Here is a 6,000-nt window from a genome sequence, read left to right as displayed (position 1 = left end):
TTTTTCTCAGGTTTTTGCCTGCCATATGAGTTCTGCTATACTCACAGACATCATTCAAACAGTTTTAGAAACTTCAGAGTGTTTTCTATCCAAATATACGAATATTATGCATATATTAGCAACTGGGACTGAGGAGCAGGCAGTTTACTCTGGGCACCTCTGGGCACTTTATTCATCCAAGCTACTCAATACCATTTGGTATACCTCAATACCAAACCATATGCCATGGCTGTCTCAGTTAACAGATCGCGACGCAATACTTATGGCAGATTATGGAGTGGCGCCTGAGACGGCGTTTTCCACCACCATCTACAGAGCTCCAATTGATGGAATTTATTTTGGAAGAATGGAGACGCATCCCTTCAGTAGCGTTTCAGACACTTGTAGAATCTATGCCAAGGTGCATTGGAGCTGTTCTGACTCGTGGTGGCTCAATATCCTATTAAGATACTTTGTTGGTGTTTCCTTTAGTTTGGCAGTTAGCTGTATATGCTACTGTTATCTGTTGTGAAAAAGTAGCTAAATGGCTTCCCTAATTTTAGAGATGTCCGTCTCTTGTATTCATAGGCTTGCAGAGGAATGGCCTAATAGGAAAAATGCCAAGGGGGATGAATACTTTTGCAAGGCACTGTACAGTTGTTGGTTAGCTAGCGAATTTTAGCCATAGACGTGGCATGAGTCAAAACACCTAAAAAAGACACTTTATCAATTACATGATACAACAATCTGAAACCAGCCACCTATTATTCTTCACATGGCAGCTTCTTGTCATTGTTGCTAGCTCTGACTGTCCAGAATCATAGCACCACACAGCCTTCTGTCTCCAGAATCATAGCATCACACGGCCTTCTGTCTCCAGAATCATAGCATCACACGGCCTTCTGTCTCCAGAATCATAGCATCACACGGCCTTCTGTCTCCAGAATCATAACATCACACGGCCTTCTGCTCCCAGAATTCATAAACACACACGGCCTTCTGTCTCAGAATCATAATCATAAACCACACGGCCTTCTGTCTCCAGAATCATAACATCACACGGCCTTCTGTCTCCCAGAATCATAACATCACACGGCCTTCTGTCTCCAGAATCATAACACCACACGGCCTTCTCTTCCAGAATCATAACACCACACGGCCTTCTGTCTCCAGAATCATAACACCACACGGCCTTCTGTCTCCAGAATCATAGCACCACACGGCCTTCTGTCTCCAGAATCATAACATCACACGGCCTTCTGTCTCCAGAATCATAACATCACACGGCCTTCTGTCTCCAGAATCATAACATCACAGCCTCCCCTCCACCACACCCACATAGATGGATTTAGGTTGTGATGGTATAGCTGGAAATATTGTCTTGTCGTTGAATCAATTGTCTAAATAAAATGCTTCTTAAAATGTATTACCTATTAAAATATAATACAAAAAAAGACATAAGCCACAGCAGCACATTGTCTAATTTATTGGCTGTTATCAGTTCACCAACAGAAATACTGATGATACAGAGCAGTGGAAGCTGCTGAGGGGACGACGGCTCATAATAATGGCTGGAACAGATCGAATGGAATGGCATCAAACCATGTATTTGACACATTCCACCTATTCCGCTCCAGCCATTACCACGTGCCTGTCCTCCCCAATTAAGGTGCCACCAACCTACTGTGATACAAAGAAAGCAATTTTCATAAACAGTCATTTTAGACCATCATTCCTGTCTTTTACATCTTTCTTTTCTGATATTCACAATAAGGTTTGAGCATTGTGAGTGATTATGGCCTGCCAGAAGTTACTTTTTACCCCAAGGCCATCAGAGAGGAATGTGGTCTTTTTAATCCATAGAGATGAGACATGTTCCTCAAACAATTTGACTCCAAGTTGTAGAAACGTGTATTTGTACACGAGAACTTTCCTGACCTTGCCACAAAGCGTTTCAAAATAATAAGAAAAAGAACATTCAGACACTTATCAGCAAGGCATTCGATGAAGCAAATAACTACACACTAATCCAAACAATGCTCAGTAGTAAATCATTCTCATATTTACTAAATAACAAACATCATGCAATGACTTTCCTTTACCAGCTGCAATGATTCACTTCTTATTTTATTTTTATGTTAGTATTTGAAAAGGAGATCACATTCCAACTGAAACTACACGAACGTCGCAACAAGGATTTAAAATTCTACCACAGGTCAAATCTCTGTCCATAAATAACCTTTATCCTAAAAAAGAATGTCCCAATTAGAGGGAACCTCTTACTGATATTCCATGTGCAAACAAGTTTATACCAAAATGTTTCTACCAGAAAGTGTTTGAATTTGATGTGTAAACTACACACATACCTGAGGAGAAGCTTCCATTTCTAATTGAAGCTACTGTATTGAAAACAGTGAACAAAAATGTATGCTGCCCAAACACCAAGCACATATGTCAAAGTATGTTGTGTGTGCTAAACCTGAAAACACAAACATGTATGGCGATGGCATAAGACATGAGTAATACAAACATTTACAAAACAATTGAATGACACACTTCAATGCCAGATAATTCATAACGAGCTTGAAAAGTCGACTGTCCCGATTTCTGCTCCTTAGAGCAATTTATTTATTTGAATAGTAACTAATCCCATGTAATAATAATTCTGGTAATGATCTATAACATGGTGATCAGTGAACCAAAAGAGGCAAAACTCATTCTTACATGTCGGTGTTTAGTTGTTGCCATTTCATGGTACTAGAGCAGTTGTTGCACTAACTCTAAACATAGTGCATAGGGCCCATAGTCAATGACATTAGTAATCGTTATGGCCACATAGAATTGCTCATGATTTGTCAGAGTACTGATATTACTGTAGTACCAGACCTAATGTTTTGTTTTTATGGTTTAAGGCTTTATAAGCAAACGTAAAGAGTGAAACTTAGAGCAACTTACTCATACTTTGACTCTTTTAGTTCCATTGCCAGTAGATTAATAATAATCAGCATTTTTTATTAAGTCCTACAATTGCTATTCTCTCATAAATAAATACCACATTTGAGGAGATATACTAACCTGACTGGACAATTATTTTAAATATTCTGTGTCCTGTTAAATTGTCAGTACAGATTGTATTTGCCAGCTCAAAGATCTCCCTACAAACCAAAATCTTTCATTACAGAGTATTTCACCCTGCTACTCTCCTGGTGACTGATTCCATCTCATACAGTGACCAAGTAGCCACAAAAAGATTCAGTGACTATACATTCTGTTTTATGACACATCAAATGACCAGAGACACATACATGCATTTGTCTCTAAACATAATATAAAAAAAACTATCACACACACACACACACACACACACAGTACATACATACAAAAAGTATTCAATGACCGACAAATCAATCCAAAATGTCTGTGCACTATGGAATCCTCGTGTGTGTGCTACCTCGATGGGGCACACCCTCTGTCTCCTTTACACTACAGTATGTCCCAGAGGTCCTACAGTCGCTAGTGAAAGTCTACACACCCCTTGCACAGTCATCACATTTTGCTGCCTTAAAATGTAATCTAAAAGGGATTAAATGTGATTGTTTTCCTATCTACACAACGTATTCCACATTTTCCAAGTGAATGAAAAATTACAGAAACGTTTCTAAATTACTAAGAAGTACAGAATGAGGATATACTTTGTAAACAACTTTGGCAGCAATTACAGCTCGATTTTATTGTTTTACAAGATTTGACAAACTATGCACAACTCTTAGGGCAACATATCCATTGTTTTTGTAAAAATTGCTCAAGCTCAGTAAATTTGTTTGGGAATCATTGATGGACAGCAATATTGTCTCTGAATATTTAATCCGATTTAAGTCAGGATGGAGATTGGACTATTCATGACACTCAAATAATCCGATTTAAGTCAGGATGGAGATTGGACTATTCATGACACTCAACACCTCTTGGAAAGCCATTCTGGTGTGTCTTTGGCATTAGAATTTGTGTAATTGTCCCATGGAAAAATACAACTCTAGTCAAGAGTTAGGTTTTCAGAAGACTGAGGCAGGTTTTCCTCTAACTTTTTACCTGGGCTTTGCTCCTTTCATATTTCTTTTGATCCTGACAAATTCCAGTCCCTGCCGGTGACGAGCATACCCATAACATAATGCTTCCACCATAATACCACAATTTCACAAATGTTTATGGCAAAGACACACCAGAATGGTGTTCCAAGAAACTGTTCCTGAGGGGTCTAGTCTCAGTCCTGACATACATTTTCTTGAAAATCAGAGACGTTTGAATGTTTCTGTCCATCAATGATTCCTAACCAAATTTACTGAGCTTGAGCAATTCTGATAAACAATGGACATATGTTGCCCTAAGAGTTGTGCAAAGTTGGTAAAATTGTTTTGAAAATCATTCAGCTGTAATAGCTGCCTGTGGAGCTTCCACTAAGTACTAACTCAGGTTTTTATGTTTTATTAGGAAACATTTCTATATTCATTTAAATTTCAAGCCAGCCTTGGAGAAGGCTAAGCAGGACCTCTATCGCTGGTCGACACTCCCCATATCACTCGCTGTCAGTCAACTCGGTCATCATGCCACGATTCCTGTATCTTTTTCAAACTATTCCTATCTTTATAGCAAAATCGTTTTTTAAAGAACTGGATAGACATATCTACTTTAATTTTTGGAAAGACAGAAAGGAGAGGGGGGGTCTTGCCCTACCCAATTTCCTCCGTTACTACTGGGCTCCCAATAGTCACAAGATAACCTTTTGGGTCTCTGCATTTTTAGATGGGGAAGGAATGGTGTGGTCCTTTATGGAAAAGCACTCATGTCAAACATCATCCCCGGTCTCCTTAGTCTGTGCCACCCTACCATTGAGCAAATAATACCACTCAAACAACACTATTATGAAAAGTTACATCTGGATACACTCTTAGAAAAAAAGGTGCTATCTAGAACCTAAAAGGGTTCTTCAGTTAACCCTTTACACAGAGGGTTCTACATGGAACCCAAAATAGTTCTACATGGAACCAAAAATGGTTCTACCTGGAACCAAAAAGGGTTATCCTATGGGGACAGCCAAATAACCATTTTGGAACCCTTTTTTCTAAGTATATGGTCTCAGTTTATGATCCACTTTTGATGTAGACAAGCCATCTCATCCATGCCTTTAATTTCCAAACCACTCTTCACAACCTACTTCATAGCAGCCTTCCAGCTATGGTTTCAGAAAGGATCGAAGAGCGTAACAGACCTTTTCCATGACCGTGCTTTTATCCCCTTTGAACATCTAGTTAGAGAGCACAGTATACCCCAGACACATTTCTTCAGGTACCTGCAGATTCGCAACTTTACAAAAAATATTTTCCCGTCCCTCCCATCCACCAGCTGGCTTGATTATGTTTGAACCTGGATCCCTAAGTAAAGGGACACATTTCTATGCTGTATGACATTATTCATAATATTGCATGCCCCTCTCTTGACCATGTAAAGCATTCATGGGAGGAAGAGTTTGGAAGCGAGATCTCCGATATCACCTGCATTCTACAATCCTGGGTTACTACAGTTTCAAGTAGTTAATCGCCTACACTTTTGCAGGATTAGACTTCCCAGATTGTATCCAGATATAGACCCAACCTGCTCTAGATGTCATCAGCCACCCGCCACTCTGTATCACATGTACTGGTCATGCCCGACACTAGTTCCATTTTGGTCCTCTATCTTTGAGACTTTCTCATATACAGTGGGGAGAACAAGTATTTGATACACTGCCGATTTTGCAGGTTTTCCTACTTACAAAGCATGTAGAGGTCTGTAATTTTTATCATAGGTACACTTCAACTGTGAGAGACGGAATCTAAAACAAAAATCCCAGAAAATCACATTGTATTTGATTTTTAGTAATTAATTTGCATTTTATTGCATGACATAAGTATTTGATACATCAGAAAAGCAGAACTTAATATTTGGTACAGAAACCTTTGTTTGCAATTACAGAGATCATACGTT

General features: G+C 39.1%; 1 long non-coding RNA gene across 1 annotated transcript; it reads right to left on the bottom strand.

Moving 5' to 3' along the window:
- Nucleotides 1-1,442: 1,442 nt before the first annotated feature.
- Nucleotides 1,443-5,853, bottom strand: LOC139027666 (uncharacterized). Its single transcript, XR_011479790.1, has 2 exons — nucleotides 1,631-5,853; nucleotides 1,443-1,550 (listed from the first exon to the last, which is right to left on the bottom strand). It is a non-coding gene; the product is annotated as an uncharacterized lncRNA (long non-coding RNA).
- Between the last annotated feature and the right edge of the window lie 147 nt (nucleotides 5,854-6,000).

Source organism: Salvelinus sp. IW2-2015, linkage group LG4q.2, assembly GCF_002910315.2.
Source record: "Salvelinus sp. IW2-2015 linkage group LG4q.2, ASM291031v2, whole genome shotgun sequence".
Classification (NCBI taxonomy): domain Eukaryota; kingdom Metazoa; phylum Chordata; class Actinopteri; order Salmoniformes; family Salmonidae; genus Salvelinus; species Salvelinus sp. IW2-2015.
The sequence above is the reverse complement of the archived record's forward strand: the minus strand, read 5'-3'. Positions and strand labels throughout refer to the sequence as shown.